Consider the following 16456-nt stretch of genomic DNA (forward strand, 5'->3'; position numbering starts at 1 on the left):
ATAGCTTTATAATTTTTTGCAAATTCAAAATTTGTGTGAACATATTAAATATATATGACATGTCTTCTAATAATAAATTTAAAATTAAATTAAAATATAAAAAACCCAACAAATTTAAACAATGATTGAAAATAAAGAATTTTGAGGGTGGGGGTGTAAGCAAGCTATGGGGTTGGATCTTTGACACGTGTGATATATACTTAATTTGGAAAGAGTACCATAGATTCTTAGGTGATAAAAAAGAGCATTTTGGCACCTCTTATAGAAAAATATATGAGTTGATGGGATTGGGACAGACGAAATCAACCTGCCCTTTTATTTAATATTAAGGTATATTATATTTTATTATTTCAATTATGTCTATTTTTATATTTTATTATTTAATTTTTTATATCAATTTTTACAAATTCTATAAATTAATCATATATGACCTTTTTTTAATCAAATTTTCTGCTAAAAAAAATCAATTATTGTGCACTGCATCTCATCTAAACATCGTATTGATCGTAAACATCATACGATTAATGTATTCTAGTGTATGCTCTGTACTATTTATTAAAATTAATTTTTAAAAATAATTATGGATCAATTCTCAAAAATTATAGCATAAAATTTATAATTACGTGGTAAGTTATTTACTATCTCGAAGTACGTCGTGGACATGGTCGTGGTCGTAGTGATAGTCATGGTAATGGTACATACGTATGTATGCATACGTGTACCACTTGGTTGTGTGCACATTTGGTGGAGTTATTGGGTGAGGTGCGCGCCCACGAGATTGCCACGTACTACTTTGAGATGATGATGATGATGATGATCACGTTATCAATCAATATTATAGATTTGGTCAAAGTGTGATTAGTGTAGTGCAAAATTGTATAGCTCATGTACTCTGTAAGTATTGGTTTAGAAGATGCGTTTAATTGCCAATTAATAAGTAAAAAGTTAATTTAAAATAACTATGAATTATCGTTCAAATTATGTTACTAATGTCTGTAAGAATATCGACAAAATAGAGGGATTTATTTATTAAACGAAAATAAATATGAAGAATATTAAATGTAATTTTTCAAACAATAAGGGGTTTATATATACTTATACTAAGGATTCGTTTGGTTCAAGTGAGAAGAAAATAGAAGTAAAAGAGGGAGAGGAAGGAAAAAAAATATTTTTTTTAAGCTGTTTGTTATGATTACAAGGGTACGAGGCAAACAAATTAAGAAGAAAAAAATGATTTTTGTAATTTTACTGAATGATCATTCTCTTTATTTTGTATTAGAAAATAAATAAACTTATATTATGCTGATATAATTTTAGTATATAAAAAATTTAAGAATCTTACTAGTAAAAATATTTATCAAATAAGAATAAGAATATGTTTTATTAATAAAAGTATTCATCAAAGTGAGTTTAGTTTGAATAATATAAAATTTACTGACAATGTTTCCAAATAACAAATCGGAGTTTAAATATCAGTGCCTTTGTTAGTACCAAAAACAGCTCTAGGGGGGGGGGGGGAATTATATATGTAGATATAAATTGTTAATATGGTAAATAAAATAAAAATTGTACTTTTTTGTCTTTTTGGCTTATACTTTTACTATTCTGCCCAATTTTGGATAGAAACAAAATTAGACTCGGAAGGAGTTTCATATACATCGAGTTTTACTTTACCTCCATCTCTTCCTCTTAACCAAACACCAAATTATCTCTTATACATTCATTTTTACTTTTACTTCTCTTATCTCTCAATTTTCATCCAACCAAACATATTCTAAATCTAAAAAAAAATTGATGTAATTATTCCTTTCAATTAAATATTAAAAAATTGTAGCTGGCTTCAAATTTTCACGTATCCTCTTCCTCCTCCTCCTCCTCATCATCATCGTAAAGGAGAAGCAAACCTCTCTTTCAAAGTAATTAAAAAATGAGTTCATCTGCGTCAAAAAAGGGTCACTTTAAAAGTTGATTACATGATTAATGTTACATCAAATAAATAATTATTTTTTAATAATTTATAAAAATAAATGGACAAGATCTACTAATAACACGCGAGTTAGACCTTCAATATTCTTTTTTTGTTATTTAAAAAAATTATAAATATTTTTTTAAATAAATAGACGTCTAACAAATACTCTTAATGGGCTGTCACAAGAGTATTTCCTATACAGTTATCAACTTTAGGAAGGGGGGATTTATTTGTAATTTTTTAAATAATTATTGAGGAGTATTTGTCATTATGACAAACTTAAGAGAAGTCCCTCGTAATTTACCCTAAAAATAAAGATGGGATGGCTAAAAATAAATAAATACTATATGCTACCATAAAATTAATATTTGTAACAAAATATCAAATGATAATTTTAAAATTATCACTATAATATATATTATGCGACAATAATTTTTGGTATTGTTCAATATTTTAATTATTAATTACAACAATCATGCATAAAATGGTCGTTAGAGATAATTAGTGACGCCTACAATACAATTGATAAAGATTATTTGTTAGCACTCGGCCGTCACTATACATGTCATTAATTATTTTTAATGATAATTTTATATAACTTTTCATTTTTATCACTAATTATTGCTAGTGAAAACTTTTACGATATAATTGTCACTATTAAAACTATGAAACTCATTTGTCACTTGATCTTTTTATTGCGGACTTTCTGTAATAATACAGTCAAAGTCATCTAATTTTTTCTTTTTGTAATTAAATACCATAGTTATCAAATGCTTTAAAATTGAGTATGTACTAATGATGCCTAACCCATGACTATAAGGTCATGTGTCCAATTATTATTTTACTTTATAATCACTAATATGAAAAAATACATGATCAACTGCATTTAATGAATTTTAATTTTTTGAATCCAAATTTCTATTAGGGTTAATTATATTTTGTTATTCGAATGATAATTATTTTTATACTTTGGTGTCTATTTTTTTTTTTGTATCAACTTACCATTTCAACTTTATAAAATTTTGCAGTTTTTCATTTATAACTATTTTTCACCAAGTTTTTCGTCAAACAAAAATCAAATAACGTGCAGTCCACATGTGATATTTGAGAGTTATGTGACGTGATATTTTTCACATATGCACAACATATGATGTTTTTTCCACAAAAAAATCAGCAAAACAATGATTGTATATGGTAAAGTGCAAATTTCGCAAAGTTAAGATGGTAAGTTAACACAAATATGTTTGGATGCTAAAATATAAAAACGGGCATAATTCAAATAACAAAATGTAATTTATCCTTTCTATTATTTAAATTGACTTAAGTATTAAAAGATCCTTGCTGGGAACTACGCAACGATCATCAACCATTGCTTTATGCAATATAATTACCTTCCACGTGTACTTTAAAATTATTTAAATTATTATCTAACTGGACACGATTTTGATCCAGATCAAGTACACTTCATGCAGTATCTTGATACATCCAAGTAATTTCTAATTGAACACTAAGAATGCCAAAAAAATAAAAAATAAAAAAATTCATGCTTTCATAGCAGTTTGAGGTTAAAATAAACTTATAGTGAAAACAAAAAATAGTAAAAAAAAAATCAAAATTGATGCATTGAGAAAAACTTACAACATTAAAAAGTAGTTTATTCACCTCACAAACCAAAAAGTCATTCATCTTGGGACAATGCTAAAATGTAAGATTAAGTGAATTGAAAAAAAGAAAAATGAGAAGCAAAACTTTATCTTCAGTTAATAAAAGATTTTGATATGTTGGATCTTTGTCTGTTTACAAAAATATCACTAAAAAGTTGTGCCTCACATATATCAATTATAAAAATAAGAAGGTAGGAGTGGTAACTCCACTTATCCGTCCCGAAAAATCGTACTTGCACCATATATGTGTCGGTTAGGGGTTGTTACCTATCTTATATTACCAAGAACAAGCGCCTAACCACATGAAAATTAAAGTACAAGTCATGACATACGTTTAGTCTCACTGAACACTTTGACAAGAATTCAAACCCACATCATGGGTGTGGAAATGATTGATTTAACATTAGCCTCACCACATATATATAGGATAATTACATCGTTCTCGCCTAAGATTTGGTATAATTAAACTCAAACCCTCATTGATTGAAAATTATATCTAATACCTTTAAAATTTAATTTTGTATAACAACTAGATATATTAAATGCAATTTTTTAAATTATATGAAATTTATATATAATTTCATCAAATTTCAGGAGATTACGACGCAATAGTCAACAAAATTGCAATTAATTTCATGGGTATGAATAGAGAATAAGAATGAGGTTCTCAAACACTTAACAAACCATCCCTAAAAGCACACAATATTTGAATGGAACAAATGTATATATACAAAACAAAAGTTACTATTATTCTGGGTGACAAAAAGCATTGGTATTTACGGCTTACACGTTCCACTTCTGTAGAATATATAATCATTTGACTTTTACCAATTTACAGCATCAGATTCCATGTATCGTCAATCTACTAACCACGACTTTGGTTTATTCTAATTCCATTTTTTTAACTTTATAGGGTTAGTGAATTATTAAATTTGGAGCGCATATTCGATTGTGAGTTCAGACTTAAAGTCGTGGGTTGGACTAGTCAAGTGGGCTGGGCGAGCTCAGACAAGGAGTTTAGCTAGGTGGGCCACCAGGCTCATGGGTGATGGGCCATGTTTTTCATTTCTATTTCTTGATTTCCGAAAGTTTGAATTAGTTTGATTTAAACTAAAAGTTATAAACAGTTACAGTCTACAAGCTTCTATAATTTATTAATAAAATCATAAGTATTAGATAGTTTCCTCACAAATCCCAACTTGAGATTTGAGGAATTGAATGTCGATTTGCCATTGGATCTTCTTGAGAATAAATCTCGATATTTATAATGTTAATTCTAGAGTTTATCACATGTAATTTCGAATTAAATGTCATAATTTGCAGCACACCTTTGACGAACAATTCGATCTCTACTTTCAATGCTTTTAAATATTCTTGAACTCGAGAAACTTTGTACGGAAAATTATTTAGCCCCTTTCTCTTACTTGAGTTTTCTTTCTCCATCTCGGTGTGTTTAGTCGATTGACGAGAGACACTGAGACAAAGGGTTGAGAAGAGATGGGAGAATGGCAACAAGAGAGGTGTAACAACGGCGCCCCTGTGGTGGACGGCGGTGCTGGCATCGGCAATGAAGAACGGGGATCGAACGGGACAAGTGAAAAAGATGTGAGTTAGAAATGGGGAACTGAAGCTTTTTTCTTTTCCTCTTTTCTAATTAAAAATTACCGAAACTTCCAAGACCCTCCTCCTGCTATAAACATTAGACATAGTGGCACCTAATATCCACATACATAGTTTTTAGTAATAATTTTATTTTATTAAAGTTCATAATTATTTCTTAATATTAAAGTTTGTAATACAACCTCACATACAAAAATTATTTGATAACTTTTTTTTTTTTTTGATGCATTAGTTATCATTACATATTTATGCAAATTAAATTAAAAACTGACACTTTGCGGCGCTATATGTTATATTAAGATTGATGGTTATATATGTTGACATTAAAACTTGGGAATAAATTATCAATTAAAAGACCAAGTAAATTGGCTAATGATTGTGTTCCAAAATAAAAATTCATAATAAATTTGGATTTTTATATTTTCAAGACAAAGATTTCATAAGCTTATACCAATTTGGATCACGTATGTTTTTATGTGTCAATTCCAAATAAATATAAAGTTATTCTTTAATTTGGATTGATTAAGTTGGGCAGGATACATATTCAAATGGAGTTCATCAGGGAATTAACTCATATCAAAGCTCATGGTTACAAGCCCAAAAAAGTAAGTCCAAGTTGCCTAAAAGCTTACTCACGCCTATAAAAAAGGGCCTTCACATAGCACAAGTGATTACATATAGACATACACATAAGTCATAATAAATCAAATGGGGATTCAAGTTCAAAACCTCTCTACCACAACGAAGCACTGCAACTGTGAAGAATCTACGTTTTCCTTAGCATCAAATTTTCAAGTCATGATAGCAAATTTTAAAGTAACATATAGTTGCTCCACAAATTCGGAGGAGATTACGTAGCCACATCCAAGAATAAGCTTTAGGCCCTTGGATCCACTTTTGGAGCGAAGAATCAAGAGATTATTTTCAAATTAGAGATTGTATCCAGTTTTCTTTTAAATCAAATAAAATTTATTTATTCATATTTTTCTTATCTCGTAATTATTTTTCAAACACAATTTTGTGTGAACAGTATATACTCAAAAATAAATACTATTTTCAATTTCAAGTAACAATAAGCCTAAACATAAGTAAAATTTAATTTTTGAGCATGTAATTGGTAAAAAGAACTTGATTAAGTAGTTATTTAATGTGAGTCCAAAAGTTGAAGGGTCTTTTTGGTATTATAATAATTTGATGTAGTGTTATGAAAACTACCATTTTGAGTCTATAAACGTTCTTCACTTTATAATAGTGTATATTTTAATTTCATTTATTATAATTTAAAGTAAAATATGAAATTTAAAATTAAATTTTAGTAGCGGTGAAGTTAAATTGTATTTATTTATTAAAAAAATTATGTCCGGACCAGGTCTGGTTGAATTAAACCAATCACAAATACACTTGTTTAGTGATTGGTCACTTTTCCTAAACTGTACACAAATCACACAACAAGTATTTTGCACTTGCCATATGATTGGTTCAAATTCAATCGAGCCGAATTCAAACTAAAATTCCCCTTCATATATATACTTCCTCCTCACGTGATATTTGGTACTTATTATAGAAAATTAATTCGTAAGAAATATCAATAAAAATAGTTGACCATTATAAATATGAACAAACTCAATTTCAAATTTTTTATTTTTTATATCTAATTATTAAACTTTGTTGCCGTAATGTTTTTATTTTAGATTGAACTTAAATAAAGAAAATTAAAAAGGATTTAAAAAGTAAAACAAATGAAAATTTGACACAATGCATTATTATATGTAAATAGAATTTTGCACTCCACTCCACGCACAGTGAATTACTCACTAAAGTAATAATTATAAGAATATTATATGATTAGAGAAAAAAAATTAAATTCTATAAACAGAAGGAAGATGGGAACAAGATTAATAAATAAAAAATAATGGAATGCAGTGGAACAAGATTAATACTCATGTGTTACTCAAAATATTAACATAAATTCGTAAAAAATAAAATACGTTTACTCCTGTAATTTTAAAAGAGGAGCATACTGCCTTAGGCGAAGGGCTAATTTGCTTCTTTTTGGTTTTTTTTTAAAAAACACGTAGAGGTAAAAAATTTATTTTATATAGACTTATATGAACATTTTAAATAATACAGAAAAGTAATTTGTAATTTAGCCCGACAAATATAGTATAGTACAAATTAAGGTTGTCCGGGTCAAAGTACGTATTAGGAAAATATTACAATGAATGAAGCTTTAGTAAAGGGTGAGGAGAACAAATTGGAGTAGGTATTGAGAGAGCGTGTATGCATGGCTTGGAAGAGCAATTATGAGATGAAGGTGGTGACAGGAGACTCCGGATACGTTCTCCAGGATGTGCCCCATCTCACCGACTACATCCCCAATCTCCCCGTTCGTTGTTGCCCGCTTCATCTTCATCTATACATATATATATATATACATGCATGCATGCATCTGTATCTATTCTTCCGTGATGTTGTGGTGGTCTAGTGTCATCATTTTTACTGCACATCTGTATCCTACGGTGTGATTTCATCGTTGCGTGATGGTGATTTCTGTTTTGATGGATTTTTGTATGGCGATTAGATTTCATATATGCAATAAGGGAAACTGTGAGGAATGGAGGAGGATTGGATTTTCATAACTGTAGTGAAAGTTCCAGGGATCCATTCTCCCATGTGCATTGTGGTTTGAGTATGGCTCATGGTTTCTAAAGCTAGGACAGTTGAGAAGTGCTGCATAAGATCCCATGAAATGAAGTAGTACAAAAATAGTGATTTTGAACTTGGTGCTTTGTATTTTGCGCAGGCCTATCCCAATCCGCTGCGTTTTAATCCTGCATATTCAGTCGTCAAGTGAGTTTAACTTGCATTTCTCTGTCTTGGATATGTGTTTCGCGTGCTTATCTGCCTTGTCTTATTACTCGTTCACGATCATATAATATTCTAATTATGTTTATTATGGTTTCAGGCAGTACTTCGTACACATGGATGATAGTGTTCCTCAAAAGGTGAATCGGACTATTTAACTTGTTCTGTATAATCTTTGTTGTAAATAGGGTGTCATTTTTCCATTGTGGTATAGTTTATCTGATTTCTTGACCAACTATCTACGTCGGGTAATGTCTTTACAGATTGTTGTTCACAAGGACAGTCAAAGAGGGGTACATTTTCGTCGAGCTGGACCCCGTCAAAGGGTACACGTTCTTCTTCCTTTTGGTGTGTGTTGAAGCCGTAAGAGTTAGGAGATTCAGCAACTTTCCAGTTGTTGAAATGCATTGTGTTACACAGGTCTATTTTGCTCCGGAGGAAGTGCATGCTTGTATTGTGACTTGTGGAGGCTTGTGTCCTGGGCTAAACACTGTAATCAGGGAAATTGTACATAGCCTGAATTATATGTATGGGGCCACCAAAGTCCTCGGCATTGATGTAAGTCTTCCGATTATTCATGTTCATTGACGTTTAAGACTTGTAACTTTTCCTGTAGCTTCTCCTAACATCGTGGCTTTGATAAGTCAAGTTCTTATCTCTTAAACATTTTTCATTCCTAAGAGTGAAATTATCTCTTCTTAGGGAGGCTATAGGGGTTTCATTGCAAAGAATACTGTTACTTTGACAGCGAAGGGCGTGGATCACATACATAAGCGTGGTGGAACCGTCCTGGGAACTTCTCGCGGTGGTCATGATACCATGAAGATTGTTGACAGCATTCAGGAATGTGGAATTAATCAGGCAAGTGTGAGGCTGTACTTTTTTATTACAAGAACATCTGTACTATTGATTCTGGGGTGCAACTTTCTACTTAGCATTACACTTGTGTTTGTCATGTAAATGATGACAGTATCCCTGTCTCAGGTTTATATCATCGGAGGAGATGGGACTCAGAAAGGAGCAGCTGTAATCTACGAGGTAATCGTAGTTAAGTTGCAATTTTCCAGCTGAAACATGGATTTGATATTCAGATGTATGGTAACATCTGCTAGGATTTTCATGAGATGTCCATATATATTACCTTATTTTTCATTCTGCAGGAAGTCCGAAAGCGGGGTCTGAAAGTTGTTGTTGCCGGAATCCCCAAGACGATCGACAATGACATTCCGGTATGTACCTGCCGGCCTTCACTGATTACAGGACTAACTTTTTCTTTTATGACCACGTATGAGGTTGTGCCTGGTAAATCAAACTGTCGATTTCAAATTTTCTGATGAGTGGACGACCTACCATGTGCCGTAAAAGCCATGTGCTCATGGTGTTGATTACAACTTGTGAAACTTTTTCTTAAGTTCAAAATTCAGAGTTTATAGAGCCTTTCCATTCTGTTGATGTTATCTCTGTAGCTGCCATTTCTGATCAGCGCAACTATTGGACTGATTTCTGGTATCAGGTTATTGATAGGTCGTTTGGTTTTGATACGGCTGTGGAGGAGGCGCAACGAGCCATTAACGCTGCACATGTTGAAGCGGAGAGTGCAGAGAACGGCATTGGTGTAGTGAAACTCATGGGTCGCTACAGCGGTAAGATGAATCTACCCAGTTTCAATGGTAGTGAGAAGCAATTCTGAACCATCATTATGCAATGGACTTATGGGAAATTCTAGCCCGGACGTGGTTCGGTTAAACCTGAATCAAATCATACAGCAAGTGCAATACACTTGTCATGTGATTGATGTACAGTTAATGGAAAGTGTCCAATCACATAATTTGGTTCGGCCAAACTTGATCCGGGTTAGAATTTTCCTGCACTTACTCTCCAAGTATTTGTCACGTGATTTGCTGCACATCTGCATGAATTGTAACTTGATGCGTCCAAGAAACTATTGCTTTTCTGTCGTCTTCAAAGCATTTAGATCAATAACATGCATACTAGTAGGATTCAATATTTTGCCGGTAATGCAATTTTCAAGTACCTAAGAAAGCAAGAGTTTCCGCCTTCATGAATGTTAAATGACCATGTCGTCTAACAGCTTAAACTATTACACAGGAAGACCATTTAATATTTCATATGTTAAACGACCCCCTCATGTGCAAACCCTCATGAGACCTTTCTTTTATTAATGGCCGGAAACGAGATTTGTTTGGCTACCATGTCAAACGACCACTTCATCTAAAAATTTAAACTATTAGAGATGATAAACGTCTTAACAAGAACCATTACAATTATTCTTGCAGGGCAGTCTCTCTCGTGCTGGCATATCTTTCAATATCTTTCTCTCACCTTGTTGTGATTTCTGGTGCAGGATTTATTGCAATGTATGCTACTCTGGCCAGCCGAGATGTTGATTGTTGTTTGATTCCCGAATCACCATTTTATCTAGAAGGAGAAGGTGGACTCTTTGAATATATTAACAAAAGGCTAAAACAAAATGGTCACATGGTGATTGTTATAGCGGAAGGAGCAGGGCAGGAGCTTCTTGCTGAAAAAAACGAACAAGATGCTTCCGGGAACAAGCTACTTCAAGACGTGGGGTTGTGGATTTCACAAAAAATAAAGGTACGTGATAGGGAGAGTCCGAGGGCTAATCATGTTACTATGTTTCTCTCCTCTCTTACACGGATTAGGACTTAAAAGAAGTGGGAGTTTATTATATTGACGGCGTACCTCGTTCATCACTTCTCTCTTTACAGGAACACTTTGCAAAGCGAGCTAAACCTCCAATTACTCTAAAATACATAGGTCTGTCTGTACACAAATTAGGAAATTATGTATTCATCCGAATCATTGCAAACAAGAAACTAACTCAGTACTTTGCAGATCCAACTTACATGATCCGTGCTATTCCCAGCAATGCAGCGGACAACGTCTACTGCACACTCCTTGCTCAAAGTGCTGTTCATGGAGCAATGGCAGGCTACACGGGCTTCACCAGTGGACTTGTCAATGGCAGCCAGACATATATTCCTTTCAATGTAAGTTTACATTAACAATGATGCGGATTTCACATTTTCTGGGGTTTTATGCTCTTTGATATTGGATGTGTTTTATTCTCTGGACTGCATGTAATATGAAGTTGACAAAAGTCGTGGTCTGTATGCAGCGTATTACTGAATCGCAAAACAAGGTTGTGACAACTGACCGGATGTGGGCAAGGCTTCTCTCTTCAACTAATCAACCGAGCTTCCTGGGCCCAGTTGAGGAAAGAAGAAGGACCTCAGACCCCATTGCTGGATGATGCAAGAATTTCAAGTTTACGGATGTGTTAGGATGCCTGAGCTGCCAAGTTGAAATTAAGTCATTTGAATTAGAGATGTGTACATCCAAACTGGTTCTTCTGTATGTATTTCTTGCATCGATGATTTTTAGATTGTATGGAGGAACAAGAGGAATTAGAGATCTTCATCTCCATTCATTGCTACTTGGGATGCTGAAACCAATGAAAAATAAAAGAGAAGAGAAAAACAAATAATACGATTCATTTCCTCAATAAAAATAAATTTTTGCGTCCAATTCCAGGGTATTTTAAGCGTAAAAGAGAAGACGCTTCTATGAAAGAATGGCTCTGTTATCTTTTATCTCTGCTTCAACCTTCGTCCATTAAGTTTGCTTTTGTGCCAGCGCCAACAACACCCCTACAAGCAAGATTGGGGTCGAGAGACACCAATCCGAGCTTGGACATTAGAGTCGAAGGCCTAGGACCTTGCTAACATCAGTGAGTTGATCGTGACTCCTGACATAGGAAGGGGAAATAAAACTAGACTTATACTAATCCCGAACGATATGGCAGTCGATCTCAATATGCTTAGTGCGTTCACGGAATATGGGGTTGGCCATAATGTGAACCGTTGCCTTATTGTCACAATATAAAGCAATGGGAAATGGAGCCGAAATACCAAAATCTATCAGCAAGAAAGACACCCATTCACACACTGTAGCCGCCATGCTGCGATACTCAACCTTGTCCATTGGCCGGGACATAGTGGTTTGCTTTTTTGTCTTCTAAGAGATATGAGCATCCCCAAGAAAATACAAAACTTAGTTATTGACCGATGGGAGTCTGTACAGGAAGCCCAATCAGCATCACAAAAGCCTTGAGCTCGAGTGAATTCGTGGAAGGGAAAAATATGCCTTTAAGGAATTAACCACATGCAGAGCAGCTGACTAGTGAATCTCACAAGAGTGCATCAGAAACTGGCTCAATTGCTTAACAGAATAAGAAATATCTGGCCTGCAAAACTGAGGTATAATAGTCTCCCCACAAGGCGCCTATAAGCATCTGGATTGATCAATAACGCCCCATCATCAGTAGCTAATTTCAAACCCTTCAGTAAAGGAGTGCTCGCTCCTTTTGCATTGGAGAGACCAACATCTTGGACAATATCCATGATATATTTCGTCTGCGCCATATATAACCCATCAGAATTGCAAGCGATCTCTAAACCAAGGAAGTAAGGTGCATCACCAATATCCTTGATAATAAAAAGATTATCCAAATTCTTATTTACCTCTTGAATTTTAAATTAAATTAGAAAAAATTTTATCTTGTAATTTCGACATGAAAGACCTTTTCCAATTTTCGTCGTCCATGACGTACGCATCACGGTTGCCATTCCACAGTTGCATTCTGTCGCGCTCGTTACCGTTGATATTGCTTTTCAATTTTGTGGGTTGTTCGTACAAATGGGTGTTCTAGGATTCTTATTCAATTTGGTGCAAATGGAAGAAAGGGATGTACTTATAAAACCAGTTGGTGTCCGTATTATCCACATGGTTGCTAACTTTTTGGACTAGAAGAAGGTTGCCAGAGGCCAAAAGTCAAACTTTGTTTTTAAATTTATGAGGTCTAAAGTGAAAATCTCATCACTAATGAGATCAAAAGTATATAAATTTTAGATTACGGGATAAAAAATGTCATTTTTCTTCATTTTTTAATTGATAATATTAGTTATCAGGCTTAGATGCATTTTAGTCCTAATCCATTACAAAAAAAAAAAAAAATCCATAAATAACACTGCAAGCAAGAGCTTTGAAGTTGTAATAATTTGACAAGTTGTGTTGCCTAGAGGCTAGAGCTGCGTGCTATAAATCCGATCCCACATAGAAATTTACCCTAATCTCTATCAATTGGACACATTGAAATTTGTATAGTTCTAACTTGTTGCTACAAATGAATGGCTCTATGAGGGAGGACCTTTCCTTAATTAGGCTTCAAGAATTAATGTGGTCCTAATCCTCTATAATTGTGTCCATAATCATACATGCAGAACCCTAATTGTCACTTGCAAATTAATCAATATCTCTTAAACCACAAGTAAATTCCAAAAAGAGTTGAAAACCCAATTTGTTTTTGGTTCAAATTTATATAGTGATTTAATAAAATCGATTTATAAAAAGATGTTTGGGTTATTGGATGAAATAAGATTTTATTATGGCTAACTATTATGATCAAAAAGTTAATCTTTGTTTTTCATATTAATTAGTCCCCCCAAAAATTTTAGGATTTCAACTGGTCTTTCGATATTTCATATATAGTATTATTGGACTCGGCTACGCATTATATTTGATTTCATATTACTTGTCATTATAATGTTTGACTTTATATTATTAGTTTTGACAAAAAAAAAATGAAGACTATTTTTAGTGTGGCCTTGAGGATTTTGGGCTATCGATGTCTAAACGTCTGAAACATATATAACATTGATGGTTACGGATGAAAAGGAAAACGATGCATGAACATAAATAAAAGTTACCATTTCATTTTCTCCTTTAATCGGCTACACACGTTGATCTCATTTCCAACGTTCGTCTTCGCGCGCGGCGCCTCAATGCAGAAGCCCTTTTAAGGTGCCCACACCACATCGAAATCATGATATACGTGCTCATCCGGGAAGAAGAATGAAAAACCACACTTGGTCACAAACCAAGAGAACTCAAACTTGAAAAAGGGAAAAATTCGGCTAGGTCATGAGAGAGGAAGAGCCAATTCTCCTTAGGGAGATAGAGAGAAAAACGTATGATGTGTTAGTGTAGGGGCTCTTGGCTCGGCCTCTCTCTCTCTCTTTGTCAACAAGGAAAGACTCTTTCTTTTATGCCCATCAATGAGTAGGTATTGTTCTATTCGAGTACGAGTTAAATAAATATTCATGGTAATTTTTTCATACCCTGTTCATACTCATCCTGTAAAATACTCAAAAGATCTTACTCAAATTATATCCAAAAAAAATTGGGTACAGTTTGAATCTTACTCATTTTTTACTCATTTTTTTCTTTACAATAAAAATAAAAGTTCCCAAATTTTAGATTTACATTCAAGTCAAGCAATGTACATTACTAAATTAACTAATTAGTGGATTTTTATGATTCGTTGGTCTATAAAATAAAACTAATTACTTACATTTCAATAGGTGCAAATTCATCATCGTTGAAATTTAAATAATGAACTTGGTTTTGTTCAAATGACGAACTAATATTTACAAAATTTTAAATAAGAATCTCAAACTTATCCAAATAATAGATATATTAATTGATTGTGAAATCGAGGCAGGTTCAAAATAAGAATATAGATGTCCGAGTTGGTAAATATAAATAAAATTAAGTACAATATGCTTGACTTTCATTTAGATTTTTTAAGTATCATTAGAATTTGCATTTGTATTCAACTTTAATTTGATGAATTTTTAATAATTTAAGTTCAAATAAATTTTATTTATTCCATATATTATTCGAATTTAACTAAATTAATTTTCATCCATATTTATTTATTTCCTAAATGTCAAGTTAAATATTGCTTAAGTTGATCGTAAAATTAGTTTTGAGTAGTTACGGAAATAGTATTAATGCTCCCTAAAGTTATTGGGTCAAGCCCACAAGCTAGACATACTATTCCAACCAGCTAAGAGCTCAATTGGCTCATCAATAGGACGGATAAGGGCTCACCAGCAAAATGCATAAAGCTCATCAGCAGGGAGGTAAAGCTCATAGGCGTACCAGCTACTTTACTAAGTTGGCATGCCTAAGAAATAAGCTCATTTTAACCAAACACATCATTATAAAGCTAGGATGATACGTCATATAGCTTGTCAATACATTTATTCACATCATCCTAAAATATCTCCAGGTGATTCTAGGTAAATCGGTGATAAAAACAAGCTGGGAAATATGTTAATAACTAATTTTCAAAATTGTATGAAGAATTAGCAGGATTTCAATCGTGGGTTAGGGTATCAATGCATTCGAACTAGGCTCGTTTAATTTGTTCAATAAATTAAATTGAGCCGAACGACTTGTTTTGTTGGACTTATTATTCAATCTAATCAAATAAAATATCCAACAGGAAAAAAAAAATTCAAGTAAATATTTAATCCAATTAAATATTTCACTAGCTCAAGCACTTTAATTAATTAATGGATTAAATCCACTTAATTAATTAACTCCAAAGCTTTAGCTAGTCCAATTAATTAATTACTGCAAGCCTTATTTAAATTAACTCAATTAATTTAAAATCTAAGTTCAAAATTCTTTGAACTATCCATTTAATGGATTATTCCTCGTAATGGTCAAATTATTTATGCTCTCTAAAAATTAATTTAAAAGTCGAACTTATCTCAATTCATTTTTAGTTATACTGAATTAACCGAAAAGTATAAAGAAAAAGTGTACAATTCAAAGATCCAAAATTATCTGTCCAAAATAATTTAAAGGTATATTACAACCATATTTCTTGAGATTTGACATAATTATAAATAAATAATTATTATTTTAGAAGTTACAAATACCTCTTATTTTAATATTTATCTAACAATGAGTCCATTCTGTCAGCATCCATTAGTTTTTCATCCAACTTTTCTGGTCAACTGACCAAAATGCCCTTTTTTTATTATAAGTTAGAATTATATTTTATAATTTTCTAAATTATTTTTTTTTACTAATATTCTCTAGATTATTTATTTTACCAATTCTCAATTTTGTTATTTTACAAATATTTTATTTTTATTTTTTACAAAAATTCATCAAGAGGGAAGTAGTAATGTCCACTTCACCGTATAGGAGCTACATAATTGTTTTTCATTTTAAGCACATATTTATAATTTTTCGAACAACGTAAAAACATTCATAATTATGCCGAATTTCAGAGAAAATCGTTGTAATTTACCCTAGTTTAAATATAAAAACTTATAAAACAAAATGAACCACCAAAATCAAATTCAAGTAGAAGTAAAAAAAAATGCAACAATCAACAATACAAAATACTTAGAAATACAAATTCAAATTCAAA

At 32.4% G+C, this 16456-nt stretch overlaps 1 pseudogene; it reads left to right on the forward strand.

Moving 5' to 3' along the window:
- Positions 1 to 7537: 7537 nt before the first annotated feature.
- Positions 7538 to 11566, forward strand: LOC105171934 (ATP-dependent 6-phosphofructokinase 7-like; annotated as a pseudogene).
- The last annotated feature ends 4890 nt before the right edge of the window (positions 11567 to 16456 follow it).

This window comes from Sesamum indicum, linkage group LG10 (assembly GCF_026168435.1).
Source record: "Sesamum indicum cultivar Baizhima isolate 11 linkage group LG10, ASM2616843v1, whole genome shotgun sequence".
Taxonomy (NCBI): Eukaryota; Viridiplantae; Streptophyta; class Magnoliopsida; order Lamiales; family Pedaliaceae; genus Sesamum; species Sesamum indicum.